A 22,836-nucleotide genomic window follows, 5' to 3' on the forward strand; every position below is an offset into this window, starting at 1 on the left:
TGATGTAAAATCACAATTATAATGGTTTATACTATCCTATGGAAGTATCATAATATATAACACTAGCCACTTTTTATTAGGCATTTTTGGTTATTTCCATTTTTTTTTTACTTATAAAGAATGCTACTATACACATTCTTGCTTGCAAACTTTGTAAACATCTTTGAATGTTTCTTCTGTACTAAATCACAGAAGAGGAATTATTGGACTAAAAGCATTTATTTTACTATAGCGCTTGCCTTATGGCAAAGTTTTTCTCCAGAAGTTTTGTTACAAGTTACAGTTCCACCAGCAGCATACGAGAGCATCCAATATGGTCACCAACAGAGGCTTTTAGCTCTTAAACATTCTTTGTCAACTTATAGGTGGGAACAGTCTCGACAAATCAGAGTTCCAGATTCCAGGGAGAAGGATTCTAGAGCCAATCTGGGGTCAGATATCTGCCTCTTTTCCTATTATCCATAAACAGAACTCATATTCTATGGCACAGACATGGCTATGATATTCACTCTGGGTGAGAAAAGCCTTCTGAGAAGAGGAAAAACTTGTGAACTGGACTGAAGATCCTAAGAAAGTCTAAAATGGTTAGTGACGGTTAGTAACCAGCTACTGGATACTTCTTTACATACATACTCAATAGAGGAAAAATATAGATTGTTGGAAAATACTATTTCCTATTATTATTAAAAGCTGTATGGAAATTAAACAATACAAAAAATCCAAATATGACATTTTATGATGAAATCACTACTTTTTTCTAGTAAGGGAAGATATTCTGTTTATGACCAGGAAGATTTTTAAACTTTTTTTTCCTATCATCATTGTGGTTCAAAATCTTCTATTTGTTGGCAGCTCCCACATTATTTGTATTTACTAGAGAATATCTGACCTGTTCTGTAGCAAAATCTAAGTAGTTTTAATTAGAAGGTCAACAACTATTTTATATATGCTCAGATAAAGGGGGATATTTGGAGAATCAGGGGTTTCTGAGATTATAAATATAGAGTGAGGTTGCCAAGTATCCCTCAAGGTGACCTCATTAAAAATTATTCTTGTCTGTCCTTATACTCCCCTCCCCCATTAAACTTTGCCTGCCTCTCCTCAAATCTGCTAAGTACCCATGGAGAGTTCTTCCTAATCCCTGAGCCAATCCTAAAACTGGGCTGATCTGCTTATATTAGTCTCCTATTGCTCCTATAACAGATTACAACAAACTAACCCACTTAAAACAACCCACATTTGTTATTTTACAGCTCTAGGTGTCACAAGTCTGAAATATATCTTCTAGGGCTAAAATCAGAGTATTTTCAGGAGTTCATTCCTTCTGAACGTTCTAGGGACGAATCTCTTCTTTGACTTTTCCAGCTTATAGGGGTCTGCTACATTCCTTGGCTCCTGTTAGCATCACTCCAATCTCTGCTTCCGTGATCACATAGCCTTCTCTGATGCTAATCCCCCTGTCTCCCCTTAAAGGACTCTTGTGATTACATCAGACCTAATCCAGGATAATCCAGGATAACTTCTCCAAGTCAAGATCATTCATTTAATCACAGTTGCAAAGTCCCTTTTATAATGAAGATATTGCCATGTTCACAGCCTCCAGCGATTAGGACATGGACATCTTTGGGGGAGGGGCATTAATCTGTCTTGCACACTGCACAGGTACTGAGCAGCCAGTATCCACAAAGGGGCATGTCCTGGGCATGGACTCCCTCACCTAGAGTCCATGCTCAACATGAGCCCCATGTGCCATGCTCTTGACCATCTGCTTCTCCTTCTGTTTGTACTGTTCTGTGACAATTATTTGATATTTTCACTTTTTTCAGTGGCTCATCTCCCCAAACTTAATTTTGCACTTCCTCTCATGGTTAATCTGCAGCTTGTACCTTCCCTAGGTGATCTGATTTAAACTCCATGATCCAACCCAGGCATTGGCCAATGCGACCAAGATAAATAGCACAGCTCATCTCGCTTTCTATGAGAGACAGCTAGCACTTGCCTGTGTACAGACTGTGCCCAATGTACCCATGTGCCCAGAGACGCTAGTCTTCGCATAAGTTCTACAACTGGGATTCTTCTTTGGCTCAATATTTTTACTCTAGTTTTCCCTTTGCGGTCTCATCATTTGGGGTCCTGAAACAAATCTGTCCTTGTCCATCTTCTTGTGTCACGACTAAACCCTGTTGTCCCTTGTGGTTATTGGTTTGGAGCCTGGTTAAACTGGAAAAAAACAGAAGAACCAGAAGTTTATCAGCAACCTCATTTAGATTATAAGCATTGCCTGGAAACATTTCTCTCTCAAAATACCAGCTCTCTGAGATAGTCACTCTTTCCTTACTCCAACTGGAGTTTGCATATCCTTGGCTTTGGACAATTTGGGAAACTCTCATACTTTATAAACTACATTTATATTCTCACATTATACTAGTACTTAGAACAACCTTCTGCTGGATTAAGGCAAATGAAATTTCCTTTAAAGTTGAGAAAATGAATTCAGAAAAATTAAGTGACCAGCTCAAAGTATCATGGTTAGTAAGAAAAGCAGGAAATTAGCCAAGAATCTCTGTGTACTCTTCTAATGCAAATCAAGCACTGATTTCTTTAAATATTTCTACCTAAATCTGTATATATATATAATATGACTATATAATACATGTATGATTAACAATATAAGTATGTATGTGGGGAGTTCAATTTATCCTGCATCCACTATCAAATGTGAAGACACTTAATGTGAAAAACACGCTTTTTTAGTTGCTATCATATCTGCAAGAATAGTTTACAATTTTTTTCAAAATACGTGTATTGTGGAGATTGCATTGAACGCACATTTTTATAAAGTGCTGTGAAAAATCAAATAGCGCTGACATCCAACCTAAAGTGAATAATATTTCAAAACAACACCTGTTTCTGATCAATGCTGAAATACCCATCTTCATTTTTCTCCACCTTACTTTGGGAATCTTCTCCTCTGTCAGCTATTTCAGTAGCTATTCTAGAAATTCAGATCTGTGTGTCAATGCTATTGACCTGGTATCCTGGTTCCCAGAATCTGATGCTTACACGGAAATGTGAGAAGTCAAGCACTAGAAGACAGAGTATTGCTTCCCGACACCCTGTCTGCCATGTAGATGAACGTGAAGAAATGGGTCAATATATTTTATAGCCTCAGCCCAGTACAATCGCCACAAGTTCCTGCCCAAGTAACACATTTACAGTTTATATGGGGATGGCATTAGGCTGATTGTTTTAATAACACAGTCATCGTGGACCAGAAATCAAAGCTAGATTACAGCCCTGAGTTATCTGAATTCAGGGTGAAGTCTGTTCACCCTCCAGGCTGCATCCACTGGCAAATTGCTAAAATTCATTTTTCTGTTATCTCAGCAGTCATCATGTTTCTTTAGCTTTTGTATTGAAGACAAGCTAGTTAGTTGTCATGTTCCTTTCAAATGTAGCTTGTTATTCATTTTATATTGGGGTCAGCATGGTATATTTCAAGAATGCCAATTTTGGAATGAGAGAAAAGAGCTTCAAATCTGACCTTACCCCTAACTAGAAGCCTGTCCTTCCATTGGTCACTGCCTCTCTGAACATCAGTTTTTAATGTGTCAAATAAAGAAAATGATAACTAGATTCCCTATTTTAACAAGTATATTGTAAAAATCAAAATGATTTATGTGCCAATCTTTTATAAGCCGTAAGGTCTTACATATGTAAAAGGCTGGTGCTTTAGAGAAAAGAGCAGTTAATTGGGAAAGAGGAATCTTGGCTTCTAGGATTTGCTCTGTAATAAACTGGGGTGTGCCCTTGGCCAAGTCTCTCAGGGTTTATTCCCCTGACCTAGAAAAAGAGAAGGAAACATTTAATAACACCCAGAGTGGTTTTCAGCTCCCATACCCCAGTGTTCTATCATATATGTTATTACTTTTTTGTTAAGGTAAGTTTTGCACTATCTATTAACACTTCTACTATTTTCCTCTAAATGACTCTTTTCCAATTATTTCACACCTTCAATGCACATATGCTTTACCTATTTTCCTCAAGCACATTTTTCTATGAGGAATAACTCTTTATAAGCATCTCTGAGGTTTTTTTCTCAAAATCTATTCAATCCTCTTCAATTATTTTTCTCCCTTTATATTTATAACACTTCCAAATTAAATACCATTGACACATTTAGTTTAGTAAGTACCTACTTTATTCTTGCTGATAAGCTATAGAAAAGGAGGTAGAGTATGTGAGATTTCAAAGTGAGAGTAAATAGCATGCTAATGAAATTCACAAATTATACTAAATTGGAAGACGTAGTGAGCAACAGAGTGAATAGAGACATAATACAAATGGATGTCAAGGGGTTAGAAACCCAGGCAGATAATAGAAAAATTGGATTTTGTGGAAAACAAATTCCCAAAGAAACAAATGCTCTTAAGAATACTTACTGAAGGAGAGGACATGGTGAAAGGGATGGGGTAGGAAAAAGTACATTAATAACCTGCAAATATATTAGATAATTCCAAGGGTCTGGAGGAAAAATTGAAACATCACTGTACTTCTCTCATTGCATGCAGAAAATTCACTTACTGGTGCACTGAGAAAGCATCCACTGAATGCCCACCCCATGGCTAGCACATGACTACTCTAGGTTCAGGGAGCAAGAGTTAGGTAGGACATGACCTACCCTTTCCTAAATAGCTCAGTCTAGGGGGGCTGTGGACAGGTGCACATCCATTGTACTGGGAGATAAAGGCAAAGACAGAGACACCTGTAACATACAGTAGTAACATGGGCAAAGGAGTGAATGTCCGGTATGCACATCCTTCTGGAAACATGAGTTGAAGCTCAAGTTTACCAGGTGGACAAACTGCAGAGGAAGGTGGAAAACATTTCAGATGGAGCAAGCACCTGAAGCAATGAGTAAAAATACGAACCAGCCCACTCTTCTCCCATATTTGCCTCCATTCTACTTAGAAATCTGATCTCTTGACTGAGCTCCACTGAAATACACTACGGTTTCCGAATCAGCAGTGTCCATCTCTCCTCTCTCATGGGAGAATCTTGCTCTGAGATTGTTCTCCCCATTCCCACTTGTCTGGAAAACTCTATTTCTTATTTGAAGTATGGCCCCAACATAAATTCCACAGAGATCTATCTATCTCTACCATCACATCTGTAAGTCAGGCTGGGCTAAGTTTCTCTCCTTTCTGCTCTCGTCATATCTGACACTTATTTTTACTGAAACACCTCTCACACACTATGGCAAATAATTATTTCCTTTTCTCCTTTTTCTACTAGTTTGTGAGATTTTGAGGTACAGAGCCTGAGATTTATGTACCCTGCTCCCTGTTCATGTAGTCTCATGCATAACCCAATGTAGGATCTCAATCAATGTTTGTTGAATAAGTGAGTGAAAAAATAGACACAATCCTCCTAACAGAAACTAGAGGTGAGTAGGGGGGATGCTGGGCAGAAACATGGTTCATCGCCTACACATTGGGCAGAGTATGTGTGTGTGAATCAGATGAAACTGAGATCCAGGTCTGCCATTCACTAACCCTGGGATTTTAGAGGATTCACTTTGCCTCACTGATCAAAAATAAAATGAGAAGACCCCCTCAGACTTTAGGTAAACACTAAAAGGGATACTGTATTTTAAAATGTCTAGCACAATGCCTGATGTGTTACAGCTGTTCAGTAAATTTAATTTCCTTCCCTCCCTTGGTCTTGACTCCAAAAAGGCCAGGCTTCTGAGGTGCCATTTTCAGATGAGTGCAGGTTTGTTTATAGCAGCCTTATGGAGACCGTCTCGGGGTTAAGAGAGCAAGGCAAGACAGCGAGGAGGGATGCTGTGCGCAGCATGTAAACTCTAAGGAGGAACAGATACTCAGCTATGGTGGGATGAGAAAGCTGCTATTTGGGAAATTGAATGGGTTAGTATCGTTTGTATTTTCTGTGATAATATTTTTTGTTCACTCTCACCATTTCTTTTTGAAGATGTTGATAGGTGTTAGCTGCTGTGAGTAGAACTGAGAGAAGGGTCATCTGTATCCTTTCCGGAACACAGGCTATCGAGTTTCTGTTCTGCTGGTCGCATGGGTAAAGACAGTAAAATCTGAGTGCTCCCCAAAGAAAGGAGTCTGGGGGCATCGAAATCCAGTTCACTTGGTCAGTTTTCTCCACCTATAAGGAGAATCTCTTTCCAGAACACACTATGCAGAGTTGGAACTGAAATCCATTTCCATTTAATTACCAGTAGGATAAGAAAATAGCATCTAAAGTTTCCTGTTGTAATATCAAATAAATTCAATTTTTAAATTAAATAAATAAATAAATAAAGCATTTTGCAGAGCTATTCTAATGTATTCAGTATCTTCACTTAGGAAGGATGCGATTAAAAGAATAAAAACAATATATTTTATGGCTTCCTTTATTTTACTACGACTGCTTTATTAGAGAAGGCATTAGCTATTCATCTATGAGTGATACATGCCGAATAAACTGAATTAGGGTTATTATTAAGGCTTCATTAAGTCAAGCAATTTCAATCACTCATTTATGCTCTCTTTAAACTTAGCATGCTAATTAAACTAAAGGAGTGTTAATATTTGAAAATTCATTGGCTTTTGAGACCCAGCTCCAGCCCCACCTCTTCCTTGTCTACTTCAACCTCTACAGACTGAGTCTGTATCTCTTCTATGCACTCCCTGCCCCTACCCAAGGGACTTACCACCCTCCGTGAAGATATTACAAGTCCTGCCTCATGAGAAACTCATAATAATGTTAGTGGGGTTCTGCTTCCACCCATGAAGGAATAGGATGGTCTGGAATTACAAATCTGTAAAACACAACCAGAAAAATGACCACAACATATGAGAAACAAACATATTCAGATAACGGACAACAGGCATCACAGGACTGTAATCCCTGAGAAAAGAAACACAAGCAAAGAAAAACCAACCATCACCCAAGGTTTCCACCCTGGGAAGTAATCCATGGACTTTGGCACAGAAGGGAAAACCAAAACAAACTCTACCCATCTTGCTTAGTTAAGGAGACCGAGATGAAAGTTTGAGGAGGCCAGGACAGCTGAAACCTGTGGATTCTGCAAAGAGTCTTTAAGTCTTTGGCTGAGCACTAACGTGTGCATATGTACAGAATAATCCCACACAGCTGAAAAGAGCAATTACCAGAGAGTAACGACTGAAGGCATGATTACGTAATTTACATGGAACATAGGAACACATAAGATGAACAATTCCCATTGTTTACACAAGATTGGAAATTACTGAAATTCCTTCCAGCTGGAGTAGAAAAGCCTTATTGGATATATGGGACTTTCAAGAGTGATTTAATAACTCTGTGACCTTGTAACTTATAAGGTCATTTCCAGAATGACCTTATAACTGTGGCTCACATAGCTCCAGAATAAAGATGGATCTTGACCTGCTCTGATACAGCATCAAAGCAAAACTCAAAGGATCAAATGAATCCACAAGTAACTCAACCTCCTGTCAGTAAAGTCTAACACTATTTAAAGGAATGCAACAAAATGCTTCACAATATAAAATATGCAATGCCTACATTCAACTAAAAGTTACCAGAGAGTAAAAGAACTAGGAAAATGCAACCCAGAAAGTAGAAATGATGGGATTTTCAGAAAGCAGCTATTATAAACACACCCCATATGCCCAAGTGTATAATGAAAAATATGAATAAGATGAAGAGAAAATGGAAGATATGGAGAAAATACCCAACTGTAACTTCTAAAGAGGGAAAATAATGTTTTTAACACCAAAGACTACTATCATCATTTATCATTTGCCATTTTTCACTGCTGCATCCAGAGGATGTTAAGAAAGTGGGCTCTGGACAGGTGTCTGAATTTTAGGACTGAATTCTCCTCTCAATGACTGTGTGACCTTGAGCAAGAAACTGAGTATCTCTGTTTTCAAACATCTCACATGTAAATTAGAAATAAAATGCTCTCTATTCCATAGGTTTGTTGTGAAGTTTAATAAGAAAAAACGTGTAAAATGTTTAAAAAGTGATCACATAGTTAGTTAAGCACTAAGGTTAGGATTGGGGTTGCAGGGGAGGCGGTGAGGGTTAGAGAGCGTAACACTCTTTCAGAGGGAACAGAACTGGAAGAGGCAGAGAACAACCTTGCACCTGGGCTGCTTGACTCCAATGCTCCTAGAATAAGAGGTTTCATCTCCTCATGCAATGCTTCAGCCTCTCTCTGGTCTTGAGTTCTCAGATTTTGTCTTGTCAGATCCTCCCAGAATTTTCTTTCCACCCAGTCTCTTCATTTTAATAGTTTATTTTCAAACATTTGATAAAAGATGTTATCCAAATTTGACCTCCGAGGTCGCCTTCTCTGGTTCTAGGGTTTGCATTTTATGGGAAGTGTAGGTAGTGATGTCCTAGCCTGCCCCAGACTTTTGCCCAGATCAGCTCAGACCTCAGTAACTCAGACCACAAGTAGGCAGGGGAAGCAATTATGATTATGATGCTCTTGTCCCTCGGAATGTCTACAACAGTGGGGCAGAACCACCCAATTTAGCACTTGATTATGTAATTAAAGTAGAAAAACAGTATTAGGAATACTCAGAAACATTCTCTTACTTGTGAGTTCAAAGGTGACAAGAGCATGCTGGCTCATAGTCGTTACTCTCTGTGGAGAGGGTGAAACAATCCAGCTTCCTCAAGCCGCCTTCACATTTGGCAGAGTGGTTGCTGAGTGGACCCTTCCTCGTCCGTTCCTGAGAAAGGAACAGCTACTCTAGTTGAGAGATGTAGTGACCTGTTGTGAAACAGGCTTGTGTAAACGCTGAGGAAGTCCAGTCCTCTGAGTGGCCTTTGGGTCATGTCTTCTTGATTCTATCTGGACACATCATCTTGTCTCTGTTCAGTCCAGACACCAGGGACTTTGCAACTGGGCTTTGTGTTAGAAGAGTCAAATTGACTATGTAGGGATCAGAAACTTGTATTTATGAAAACTAACCCTTTTAATGATTTTTTTTTTTAGTAAACACACACACGTACATCCATTACTTTTTGCATCTTAAAAGTTCTAATCCAACTCCATTCTCTGAGCTTCTGAACTCCTTACCTGAACTAAGAAAAAAATGGGTAAAACCATAGCTTTCTTTCTAGAAAAACCCTCAAATTATAGGTTGTCCCACTATATTATCTCCCTTGCCCACTTTTGTGTTACAATTTTCGGAAATAACTTTATCTTTCTTCACAAGGATGATGGTAGAGAAAAGATCCTCTTCCCTAGTTCCCTTTCTGTCCAAGGGAAAAAACAAAATGTTTTTTAATTCACAGAACCTACGAAGTGTAGCAAAACTCAAGATCTTTCTTTAAATTAATAAACCTTTGTGTCCACAAACAAAAGAAAATTTCAAGTAGGAATTGGAGAATTCCCTTGCATGTCATTTCTCTGCTTAAATCCCTCCAGTGAGTTCCTGTTAAGTTCAGAACACATTTCATAACACCTCTTGTTGTCACCTTCAAGCTCTGCCCAATGAAACTCTTCTTCCTATCCTCTACCTCAATTTACACCATTTCATCTTGCTCATCTACACTGTAGGTTTACTATACCCTTTTTCAGTCCTTCAAAAATGTTATTTTCTTTCTCGCTTCAAAGCATTTACATTTCTGCGTGGGATCCTCATCTCATGCTCTTCACATGACAGACGCCTTCTCATCGTTCAGGTATCAGGTTCAACTTCGGATGGGTCTCCCTTGACAACCCTCCTCTGCTCCTATGACTTTCTACCATTCATGTAGATCATTGCACTTGTTACAATTTATATTTGTTTTGTGTGTGTTTCTTTTCTTGTTAATTTCCTATTTTTTCACAATAAATGAAGTCTCTGTGCTAAGAGGAATTATATCAACAGTTTTTGCCTGTGTCCAGACAGTAACTGGACCAGAAAGGGTACCAGTAATATTTGTCACATAGGATCCTGAAAAGGAAGCCCCAGAGGGACGACATGGGCTCTGGAGGCCGACACATCTAGGCTCTAATCCTCATTCTTTTACCGATGAGCTGAGTGATTTCATTTTCCTCCTCTGTAAAATGCAGATACTTTATAGCTTACAGGGCTATAGTAGACACTCAATGAAGGGTAGCTGTTATTGCTATTAATTTAGCTTCTCCCAGTTATTTTAAGGATGGGACTAATTAGAATCTGACTCATTTTGTACAGTGAACTTGGAGAAAAATTCTGAAATGTGATTAAGTAGATTAAAATCATAGACTCCTATAAGGAAAATATAATTTGTGTGACTTCACAAACAACAAAAATATCCGGTAACAGAGAATAGTGTGGTCTTGGGCAAGTTCACATAAAATATCTCTTAGTCTCAATCCACGTATGGCAATTTAGAATCATATTGGCCAATGCATTGTTTTGATATTCAAATGAGATGATGGTCATGGGTTTGCCTTCCAAATCAAAAAACATTAATTAGAGGCCATGTATGATTGTTCTTAAATATAACAAGGGGTGGGGGGAATGAGCAGGAGTCCTCAAAACCCAAATCCCCCGTGAGAAATAAGACACCCCAAACCAGCTTTTCCTCAGTTCATTCAAAATTTCTTTAGGAAAACTAGAAACGAGATCTGTGTTTCTGTCAGTCTCTAACTTCAACAGCATCAAGTACATCTTAGCTGCAAGACGGTGTGTTCTGTGGGAGAAATCTCTCCACTTTGGGAAATGACTTTATTGGATTTATTGGCTGAACAGCTCATCTCGACAGCGCATGGTAAAAGCTCAGTGCTGGAATGGATAAGATTATGGTTCAAATTAATGAACCGAGAAGGAAATAGGAAGGTTGCATATTAAGTGCTTGCCTGTGAAGGTCCTGGAGATCAAAACTGAACGTGGTGAAACTAATGAGCAACTAATGCCAGCCTATAAGGCCTCGGTGAGGATTTTCCTTTTAAGAACCATATCCTGATCAAACTTAGACCCCAAACACCCTACCACCAGAAAACATTTTCTTTTAACGCACAGATTCCATGATACTGTTAGATTTAGAATACAGCAAAAGAGTAGAGAAACAAAGATAATAATAAATTTCTTGAGCACAGCATTATGGGCTTCACAGAAAGGAAGTCACTGTCGCAATAAATCCATCAAGAATGAGCGCTCTTGACAACACAGGGCACCTGAGAGGGTTTCGTTTGTTCTCAGAGAATATTGAAAAGCTCCCCTTCTTTTCCAGGTACCTCACTTTTATCACTTCAAATTCAGGATGGTTTCATGGGTAGGGTTACCGGATTAAATGTGGGACATCCAGTTAAATTTGAATTTGAGATAAAAAGTGGATATATGTAGTACAAATATGGCGTACATATTGCATAGGATAAACTTATAGTAAAATGCTATTTATTGTTTATCTGCAATTCAAAGTTAACTGGGCAGCCTATATGTCTTGTTTGCTAGATGTAGTATCACTCTTCAGGGGTGATGCAGTGAGAATGGACATACTACTATGAAATGAAAGTGCCACGCAACATCATTTAATTACCTTGTGATGTTGACATTTTAAAAAACTACTGTCCAAAAGGTTCTGTACTTCTTTGTAAATTAAAATAATCACATTTAAGCTAGTATTTGAAGAGTATAATATTAAAAGTGTTGGTACAAAAATAGCAATGGTTGTGTATGAGTGTGTGAGTATGCGAGAGAGAGAGGAGAGAATTATAAATGTATACATATATTATTTTCAATAAAAATTAAAAGTTGCTACATGTATGTGCTTATATATATATACATGCATACATACATGTATATATATAACGATATGTATGCATGTATATATAGAGAAATTAAATAAATTATATAATACATAAATGATACATTTTATAAATATGTTATATTTATATATTTTTATAAATAATAAAATAAATAATTTATTTTCTCTATATACACATATTTACTTATATAGTCATGCATATACATGTAAATAAGAATGCAGGTATATACATACATACATACATATATATATATATATATGTAACCACATGTGTGTTTTAAGGTGCACGGGGACAGACGTACCTGATGCCTGGGAGGAATGAAACTTCTCAATTAGAGTGTTACATTTAGCCCTGGGTTTCTGGTTGACCTAAGTACGGAGGGGACACTGGTGTGTGATTTATTCTATTGCTTTGTGCTTAAAGGATTCCTGCAAGTAAACCCAAAAAGAAAAGGTTTTATGTCTTTTTCTGACCTCCTACTTTTAGGAAAAGTCTGTTAAAAGACGTCTGCCTGTGTATAAAAAATTCAACCTGATTTTGCTGTCTTATTTCTGTGCTTTGTGATACACTCAGCTTCCTGCACAGAGCACACCCCATTGGTTCGGTTCACTGCCCTCTCCCACACACGATGATTTTTGTCGTCTTTGTCACCTAACTGCCCAATATAGTCCCAGAAAGACAAAGGAAACTTCATGAATGTACTTTGAGTGAAAGAATCAGATTTACAGATTCTAGGAAGGTTCTTTAATCAAAGCTATCTGCAGGGAAATATTGAAGCTGAAAATCCCACTGGAAGAGACACATTCCTTTGGGGAAGGGATTATAATATCTTGCCTGTAAAAAGAAGAGTGTTTAAAATTTATTCAAATATTTATTAACTTAGCAATTATGTTGGAGATTCTGAAGACACATCCAGATCAGAGATTCTGCCTCCTTTTATTCATTGTTCCTCCATGTAATTCAGGATTGCCCACAAGAATTTTTTATGATTTTTTTTAATCTTCATAATATTTTGTGTTGATCAGTAGACTTTGAAGTAAATTTAATGGTTCAGGACAAGCACTTTTCTTTTAATGAAACAAAATGCAAGCTAAATTATCAATGTGCATCAGGTACAGATGGATTGAAATATTTTCTGAGAACTTCTGTTATTAATTGTACATAATATAGATGCATATAAATAATGTGTACAGTTGCTCTTGGTTGTGATCAAAATAGTTTGAAAAACACTGCCTTGAAAGGTTTCCACACTACACTGCACAGGCCAAACTGAGCCAGAGGCTTGTTTTTGCAAATAAATTTTTACTGGAACATAGTTACCCTCATTCATTCACACATTGTCTATGGCAGCTTTCATGCCAAGACTATATGGACTGAAAAACCTAGAATATGTACTATTCTGGCTCCTTGCAAAAATGTTTACTGACCCCTGGTCCAGAGTATAGGGTCATAGTGAGAGGAGGCTGTCAGTAGCCAGGGGCGGGAGTTGAGACACCGATTATCTGGTCATTATCAAAAGGAAGAATAAGACACACAGTATGGATTGAACACCCTGCCACAGTTTTGGCCCTTTCATGTCATGGTTTAGAATTAATAACTGTGAATACTTAGAACCAAGAATCCGTCACAGAAAATATCACCATCAGAAGAATCTCAAAGCTGCGATTGAGAACACAGACTGGAATTAGGCAGATGAAACTGCAATCCTGAATCTTTGACTTAGTGTATAAATTTGGAAAGCCAATTAACATTTCTGAGTGACAATTTCCTCATCTCTAAGTTGAGGCTAATAATGTGGAATGATAAAAATTAAAGAAATAATGCATGTAATGACAACTTATTGGCTTGCAGTAAGTGTAGACACATGATAAACACTAAATATGGCAGCTTATTGAACTTGCTAGCTCCCTTGGTTCATTCATTTCTTTAACAATTATATGTTGGATGTTTTCTCAGAGACATGACTCTTTCATTTGGCATCCCTGTTGTTTTGTTCTCTTCTCACTACTCACTGGCTTCTTCACCTCCTACCCTTCAAACGCAGTTGGACCTGTATAACAGCTTTGCCCGGCCAAGGGCCCAGCTCAAACTCATGATGTATTTTCTCTTTTTTCTCCTCTAGCTATTTATTCAAACCTTCTGTCTTTATTTTTTAAGATAAAATAGTTAATAAAATTTAGGACAAAGGCAATACACTCCTTGAAGATGAATTAATATTTTTAAGTCTAATGTTCTGTCTTCAATATTACACATTTTTGAGATAAGAATGTTTGACAGCTCAAGAGCAAGCTTAATAATCAAAAGGCATCTTTAATTTATACTATCAGATCACTGAAAACCACAAAAGATGTAAAGTATGTTTTACAGTCCCTAGAGAAAAGATATGCTTGGCATATCTTATTGTTTCCTGCGACAACATGTGCCATACGTCAAGGGTAGATAGAGGTGAGGAGCAGAATAATGCCCACACAAGATAGCTTCTGTCCCCTTCAAAGGTAGAGTTGGAAATGTAAGGCATTTCTAATACTGATATTTGTTGAGTTATTTTATAATACGCACTACCCTTTAACAGCTGTTATTCTTTTGATGTTCATCTCACAAAAATCCAGTATGGTAAAGCAGAAATAATGTTCTCTTTTGTATAGGAGATGATGTTAAAGCCAAAAATTGATGGGAGCTGCTCTACTTGACACAGCTGATAGAGACCCTAGATCCAGATAGCAATTAGATATGTCATGGGTCATTCTGAAGACATTTTGTCTAGGGATTTTAAATCTATCTCTATCTAAGGAACTCTGCACTCTGAATCCCAGCAGTCAAGTGGAATTCCATTGTTTAAGGACTCCAAACATGTCCTGGGAGAAAATTAAAGATGGACTCATTGATTCAGTCAACACAACAGAAATATCGACTATCCACTGTTTATCTGTTACTTTACTATGCAATGGGGAATATAAGAATGAGCCAGACATCATCTTTACCTTTAAGAATCTCACAGATAAGTAAGCATGGTATAAAAATACAGAGATAAGTGCTGAATTAAAGGTAATCAGAGAGCATATGTGGAATAGATGAAATGTGTGCCTGCTTAAAATAAGTTTAAACCTTTACCTATCCACTTATTCTCTAATAATGTGCCCTGGAGAAGTATCAAGTGCCAGAGAGGAGTTCCTAGAGGAGGTGGTCTCAACTTAGGTTGAAAGACGAGTGAGCCAATCAAAGAACAGATGGCAGTGCCTTCTACCCAGAGGGAGCAACATATAAAAAAGTCAGAAATTATAGAACTGTTCAACACAAAGAGTGAACCTTAATGTAAACTTTGGACTTCAGTTAATAATAGTGTTCATCAATATGCGTTCATCAATCGTAATGTGCCACACTAACACAAAACGTTAATAATAGTGGAAACTGTAGAGGTTGGAGATATGGGGAGAAGAGTATAAGCAAACTCTCTGTACTTTCTGCCCAACTTTTCTTTAAACCTAAAACCGCTCTAAAAATAAATCTTTTCAAAAGGCTAAAATTAGAGATGATGCTGTTTAGAAAACACACAGTAACCATGTATGATTAGAGGAATGTCGATAGAGAATATGGAGTCCAAGGACACTTGGAGATGAGCAGAAGCTGGATCATGAAAGTCCTTAAAGGCAAGTAAACGATTTAGGTCTTTATCCTAAAAGACATTAAATTATTTCAACAGCGAAATAATACAGTCAGATACGTTTGTTTGTTTTTGAGATTCCTTTAGGAACTCTTAGGAGAATAGATTAAAGAGAGTCAAGGCTCGGTGATGATTCATCATTTAGAAAGATATAGATGCACCATGGTGGACAACTGTAAGGTTGATATCAGGCCCTGAGAACTTGGACCAGTTGTAGCACAAAGAAGGGAAATGAGCACTTTGCCCTCTGAAGCATTTAAAGACATCCTGTGCAAGCAAGTTCCTGCTTTTTCTTGTAGAAGGAGATCCATATTTGCTACAGGTGATAGCGAACCATGAGCTTACGGTTTGAGTAATACGTCCGTCATGCTCTCTGATTATGATCAGGAAGAACTGGCCTCTTTCTTTTTCATTTCAGGGTAGCAAGGACACCAGGGAGACAGCTGCATCAATTGCATGCAGTTTGGTGTCAGACCTTGTAAGTCTTATTCATACATTCAACAGAAGTGTGTCCTCATGCCCCATCCTAGGGATGCCAAGATGAATATGATGAACCTTCAATTTAGAAACTCACCATAAAGTGAAAGCACAAACATTTCAACAAGTATTGTACTCCTTTGACAGAGAAATGGATCAAGCACAAAACTTGGAGGTTTTACCTTTCCTTACTGAACAAAGGAAGGATTTGTAGAGATGTCACTTGAATTCAATACTGAGGGATAGGTTGAGAGTTCCCTAAGGTGGTGGAAGGGCATTGAAGGCAGACAAAATGATATGGACAGGGACAGGGACACACTTGTGAAGCAGCGTGCTTGGGCTAGCTCTGGAGTTAAAGTGTGAAGAACAAGCAAGATCCAAATCAGTGTAGACCCTGAATTGGGAAAGTCACACTCCAGGTTCAGGATCATGGGACCACTGCTAGAATAAAGTTACAGGGTAGACCAGAAGGATGCTGGGAGAAGGGGCAACAAGAAAATGCAAGACAGTAGTTGCTTTGTGGCAAGCAGATGAAGGGGCCTCTGAGAAGAAAGAACATCCAGTTGGTGCCTAGAGTTAACTCAGATGTTTGGAGGTGTCAATATTCCAATTAGGGAATTAAATCAAGTTGGAGAGGCGATTTCCTACAATATTACCTCTGAAGCTTCAGGGAACAAGGGATAAACATCCAATATGTGCATACAAGTCTGCTTACACAACTGGTCTATAGATAAATTTTGTAATGATTACGGCCTTGACAGTCAGGTGACTTCTTAAGTCATTATATGCCTACTTAATCACTAAATATGTGACATGGAGCAAATTACTGAACCTCGAAATATTTTTATTTATATAATGTGATTAGTAACGCCTGCTTCTCAAGCTTTTGTGGAAATAAACAAAAAGGACATTGAGTGACATACTTTTGAAAGTGTCTGACCCCAAATAATCTGCAAATCTCCTGTTACACATCTTCTTATCAAAGAACATGTCTCATTTATGTTGAAATCACCATTTTCAAGAACTGTAGCTCACTTACAAAGTGAGTGTTTTTTTAAATTTATTTTTCCAGCTTTATTGAGATATAATTGATACATAACACTGTGTAAGTTTAAGGTGTACAATATAGTGATTTGCTACACTTATACATTGCAAAATGATTACTAGAGTAGGTGTTAAGTGTACATTTGTTGAATAAATGAATGAGTGAATTCAAGAGTAATTTTGAAAGGATTGACTTTCGCATGAGAAGACCTTGGTTTTCTTCAGTTAGAATGTCCTTCTCTTGACATTCCAACTGAGTTTTTTAATTCCTCAGATGTTCACTTATTTCACACTGTCACCTCATTAGCACCATATCTGTTTGTGAAGAAATCTGGCAAAGTTGATTCCTCGAGGCAACTGGTTTGTACTTTTTGTCCTTTGATCGCAATTAATGAGATTAATTGTTTATCTACTTTCCCATCATGCTTTGATGAGGCCCATGCGAGTACATTTTCCAGGAATATAAGTATTTAGTATTACCGTGTTGTCTTATTGGGAGAACAATGTTATTACACTGCTTCATTAATGTCTGTACATGCGGTTCAATTAAGATTTACAAATTAGGTTTAATTAAGGTTTATAAGCAGTGAGGTGAACTCCTGGCTGCGTTCACACTGCTGATTCCTCTTCTTATTCTTCTTTCTTTTTTTTCTTACAAGCCTTAATTGTTATTAGAAAAATCAAGTGGGTACTGGAACTGGTAAATGAAATGTCTGCTCTATCTGATTCCACCTACTGTCCCTATGTTCCCTTTATAAGTGAGGCCCAAAACACAGGTGTCAGAAAATCCATACATCTGGATTACAACCCATTCGCATTACCAAGAAAAGTCCAGGGTCATTGGAATGAAAGTATTCACATCAGCTGTGTGATTTGGGGCCAGTTACTTACCCTCTATGATGCTCAATTTTCTCATCTGAAAACATAGAGATAATAACACCTTTCTTGATATATTATTAGAGATATTAGATGAAATAATTTTGGTAAAGTATCTGGTGTCAGAGTTTAATAAATGACAGCTATCATTAATAAGCCATATATAGTCAGATATATAAAAAACGGAATAAGGCAAATGGAAGTGTGGCTGATATCTGACCACCTACACGATGCGATTGCAATGCTTCAGGATGTCAGTGAGGTCCTCTCTTTTTAATCTCTGTCTCTCTCTTTCTGGTTCTCAGTTCTATTCAAACTCAACAAATACAAGTACACAATGCATACCTACAAGGTGTCAGACACTGAGTAGAGAGGAAATCAAAACAAAGGAGACAAAAATCACTACTCCTGGTCCAGAAGAAGGATAAGCCTAGCTATGAGAAAGAAAAGGAGAGCGATCCATGTTAGAACCAGGCATCAGTTTCAGGGACGTCAGAGAGGAAGGAGGGATCCTTCTGCCCCGGGAAGTCGGATCTCTGTTCACTTGCTCTTTCTCTTTGGATGCTGGCTCGTCCGTTGCTCTTTGTCTGGAGAATTCTGGCTTCCTGGCTGTGTCTTCAGATTAGATTCACAAACTTTTTTTCGGGGGGTGGGGGTTTATCAATCATGGATGTTTCCAGGTCAATGCTGCCACACCTGGCCCATTTGTTAACCTGAAAGCACCTCTATAATGTGGGATACCCACTGTTTTCTGTCCTGAGGTGTGAACACAGGGTGTAGAGGTAAAATGATGGTGAAAGGTTGCCTAAGAGAGAGCAGTTCAGACAACGTTGGCTGTCTAAATTTGGTGACAGTGCTCCCAAAGTGACAAAGCAGTTCCAAACATTTCCAAAACTACATAGAGTCAGAGGCTGAGGACATTTAAGGCGTAGAGACCAGTAGCCATTTGTCTTTTCACACTTGACCACACAATACCGTTTGAGATCATTGGATTGTCGTTTGAGGGACAGCAAATAATAATAATCTTTTCATAGTCACATTTAATTAAACTTTGCTAAGTGCTTAACTGAAGGTACTGATTTTACCTCTTCACAATCAGATATTAAAGTGGTGTCATTAACTCCTTTTTACTAATACTGTTCAAGGAAATCATGTTCGGTCAGTTTGAGAGAAAAAGACAAAACAAAGATTCCTGACCATGACGGTCTGCTTCTGTACTTTTCCTCCTAATTTCTGCTTACAAAGTATTCTACCAAATGTAAGATGATGGCTCCAAGGAGCTGGCAGGGATCTCAGAACTCCAGTTATTTAAATCACATTGTAATATTAATTCTGCATGTCCCCAGAAAGTTCTGCTTAGAGTGTCGATAACTTCTGTAGAAGGGAGTTATATAAAGGAATTACACCCATTATTTTGTTTAAATAAACGAGGAGAATGTTTGGCTGACATTTGGACTGTCTTTCAAATTATACCATAGACTTAACCTAGTCGTGAACTAGTCAGTAGCAAATGAAATAGGTATTGATGCACAATGTCACTAAATGGCAAGGAAAACAGCATCAAGTATGAAATTTTTCAAGGGAAATGGGCTTCACATGGCTTTGCCTAACTCAAAACCCAGTAGACTAGGAGACAAGCCACCTAATCCCAGAGCTAGTTGTGGCCCTTTCTGAATCTTTATTTCCCAATTAAAAAAAAAAAAGAAAAATGTGGAGACATGCCTCTCTGTCCTGCCTTCCCCTAAGAATCGTTAAGGAAATCCAGAGAGACAGTGGATATAACATTATAAAGGATAGGAAAATGCTTGGTAAATTGTAGATGGCTATATAAACATAAGGGGTTATTATTATGTTGATTATCTGTGATGACAGCACCGACAAATGTGCTAATTATACTCATAAAATGAAGATGCAAATGCTTTATTCTGGACTTTCAAGAGAGGCTTATTCTTCTCCTAAAAACAGCGATTATAAGCACAAAATATTTCTTTTTATTAGTACTGCAATAACTGTTCCATGTAATATTAATAACAATAATAAAATGTAAGTCACTTCTACATTATTTTCAGAGAGAAGATAACACAAGAGCTAAAAAGTTGAGTGAGCAGGAACTTGTCCCTTTTAATGAGATCTGTAGAAAAGCTATGGATGTTCTAATAAATCTATGTCTTACCCCAACATCCCCTATTGCGCATTGACCCGAATTCATATTTGTGTCTTTTTCTTGTTTGGCACCATTTGTGACCTCAGTGGCTGTATTCATATAAGTGACCATGATGAGCCCTACAGCTGATTTTCTTTGTTATTCAATAGGCACATCCTTCCCAAATTGTCCCAGACCTGTCCATTGATATTTATCATTACATTTGGCCAGAATCCTTGGATAAATTTTGATTACATGTGACAAGGTGCACTTCAAGGGCTCCTGTTTAATTTGGGTTATACATGCATGCTGAAGCTGCTACCCAGAAAAACAGTGACAAGTCAGTTTTTCTACATCATTTGGCACAAGCTGTCCTTGTGCAGCTGGATAAAGTTTACTAAGAAAATCTATCTGCCTTGATTTTCTAAGACTACTTCTGAAGGACGTGATGGGGATGACGCCTTCCAGTCTGCCTCAGAGTGAGGGTGTAATTTAGACCATGTGGTATTCTAGGTGCCATGAAGGATATAGGAAAAATATCCTGGATTCTGACAAAATAACTTCTAATTTATCTCAGTGAGTGTATTGCTCCCTACCGTTATAACAAATTAGTACAAAATTAGTGCCTTAAAGAAACACAAATTTATTGTCTTGCAGTTCTGGGGGTCAGAGTCTGAAGTGGGTCTCACCGGGCTAAAATCGAAGTGTCAACAGGGCTATGTTTCTTCTGCAGCCTCCAGGGCAAAGTTTTTTTCCTTATCTTTTCCAGCTTCTGGAAACTGCCCATTCACTGGCTCAGGACCCCTTTTTCATTCTTCAAAGCCAGTAGCGTAGCATCTTCAGCTTTCTCTGACTGGCTCTCCTGCCTCCCTCTTCTACTTAGAAGGATGCTTGCCATTACATTGGGCCCACATAGGTAATTCAGGATAATCTTCCCATCTCAAGGTCAGTGGATTAGCACCAGTACAGTAGTCTCCCCTTATTGGGGCAGGGGAAGACATTCCGAGACCCCCAGTGGATGCCTGAAACCGAGGATAGTACAAAACCCTACAAATACGATGTTTTTTCCTATACGTGCATACTATGACAAAGTTTAATTTATAAATTAGGCACAGTAAGAGATTAATGGCAATAAATAATAATAAAATAGAATAATTATAATAATACACTCTAATAAAAGTCACCATAGATCTTCGCAACCTCAGTATAAGATTTTTTTTCATTCTTTAAAAGTCGAGAACTTTCACTTTTTCACTTAAAGGAAGCACTTTATGGCTTCTCTTTGGCATATCCGAATTGTCAGCATCACTACTCTTGCACTTTGGGGCCGTTATTAAGTGAAATAAGGGTTATTTGAACATAAGCACTGTGGTACCGTGACCGTCAATCTGATAACCGAGAGGGCTACTAAGTGACTAATGGGTGGATAGTGTATACAGTGTGGATACACTGGACAAAGGGATGATTCATGTCCTGAATGGAACAGAGCAGGATGCTGTGAGAGTTTATCACACTACTCAGAATGGAGTGCAATTTAAAACTTGTGAATTGTTTACTTCTGGAATTTTCCATTTAATATTTTCAGACCATGGTCAGCTGTGGATAACTGAACCCGTGGAAAGTGAAACTGCGAATAAGGAAGGACTACCGTAACTCCCTCTGCAATCTTCATTGCCACTTCCCATGTGACAAGACGTATTCATAAACCTTTGCGGCCCAGGATTTTGCCTACCACAGTGAGACACCTAAATTATGAAACAACTCACACGTATGAATAGAAATTACAGAGTGATAGTCAATATTGCGTGACTCATACCATTTACGTAAGGGGAAAGTCACAAAGGACAAGCCAGAAGAGAAAAAGAAGGCTTGCGATAGTCACAAAAGGAACAGAGCATAGATGATGAAAAAGAAAGAAAGAAAAAACAGAGAAACCAGTTAACTTTCACAGGGACTCGGTCTTGGATCATGTTTATTAGAATAGGCTAAGAGTCAGTAACATGGATTACCAAAATAAAATAAAAGCAAAATAAAAGTTGATTTCCCTCTGTCCAAGCCTCATCCCCAAACAGCCCATAAAATTTCTGCTCATACTCCTTTGAACAGATATTCAGTACACGGCTACACAGAACTGCGAGGAGGCACATGGAATGAAGTCTAGCCAGGCCTTGCCATAATCCTATGATGGAGAAAGGAAGAATGGATTTGGGTTGAGGGCTAGCAGTCTCCACCCCAGACTGGAAAACTTGAACACCGTGGTTCCATTTTTAGCACTCTGACCCTTTCCCTGACTTCTGAGCTGGTTTCCACTATTACTTCTGTGTTCTTACATGGACAGTTTAACAAATGCGTGTTCTTGCTCCTCTGGCTCATGTAAAGCCCACTGACATCATATGCGTTCCTAGAAACTTGGATTACACCCATCTTATCACAATAGACACTTAGAGGAGAGAACAGGGGGAATATTAAGGGAATCATATACGGAAAAGGTCGTGATTTAAACCACAAGTTGAGCTACAAAGAGAAAAGGCACTGGAGTCTGATTGAATTCCACTTTGTCACTTTCTAGAAAAAAAAGTAGAAAACTTAACGAAGTTCGTTATCTGTCATTGTCCTCACCTACAAAACAAGCATAATCAAACCACCTTGAGACATATATTGTATGGATTATGATAGGTTATATAAAAATATCTAGTCATTTGCTTAGCACATGGTAAGTCCTAAATGAAAGATACTATTAACGTCATCAATATTTATGTTGTTTTGCTAAAATGGTAATCCATTCCTTATAACTTGCCTTTTAAAGGGAAGAAAATTAAATTTGAAAGATTAATGAGACCTAGCTAAATATTTTTTTTTCTC

At 38.0% G+C, this 22,836-nt stretch overlaps 1 long non-coding RNA gene across 1 annotated transcript; it reads left to right on the plus strand.

Annotated features, from left to right (window-relative positions):
- The first annotated feature begins 402 nt into the window (after nt 1-402).
- Nucleotides 403-22,009, plus strand: LOC138915649 (uncharacterized). The gene is made up of 2 exons (XR_011421745.1): nt 403-584; nt 21,560-22,009. It is a non-coding gene; the product is annotated as an uncharacterized lncRNA (long non-coding RNA).
- The last annotated feature ends 827 nt before the right edge of the window (nt 22,010-22,836 follow it).

Source organism: Equus caballus, chromosome 9 (genome assembly GCF_041296265.1).
Source record: "Equus caballus isolate H_3958 breed thoroughbred chromosome 9, TB-T2T, whole genome shotgun sequence".
NCBI classification, from domain to species: domain Eukaryota; kingdom Metazoa; phylum Chordata; class Mammalia; order Perissodactyla; family Equidae; genus Equus; species Equus caballus.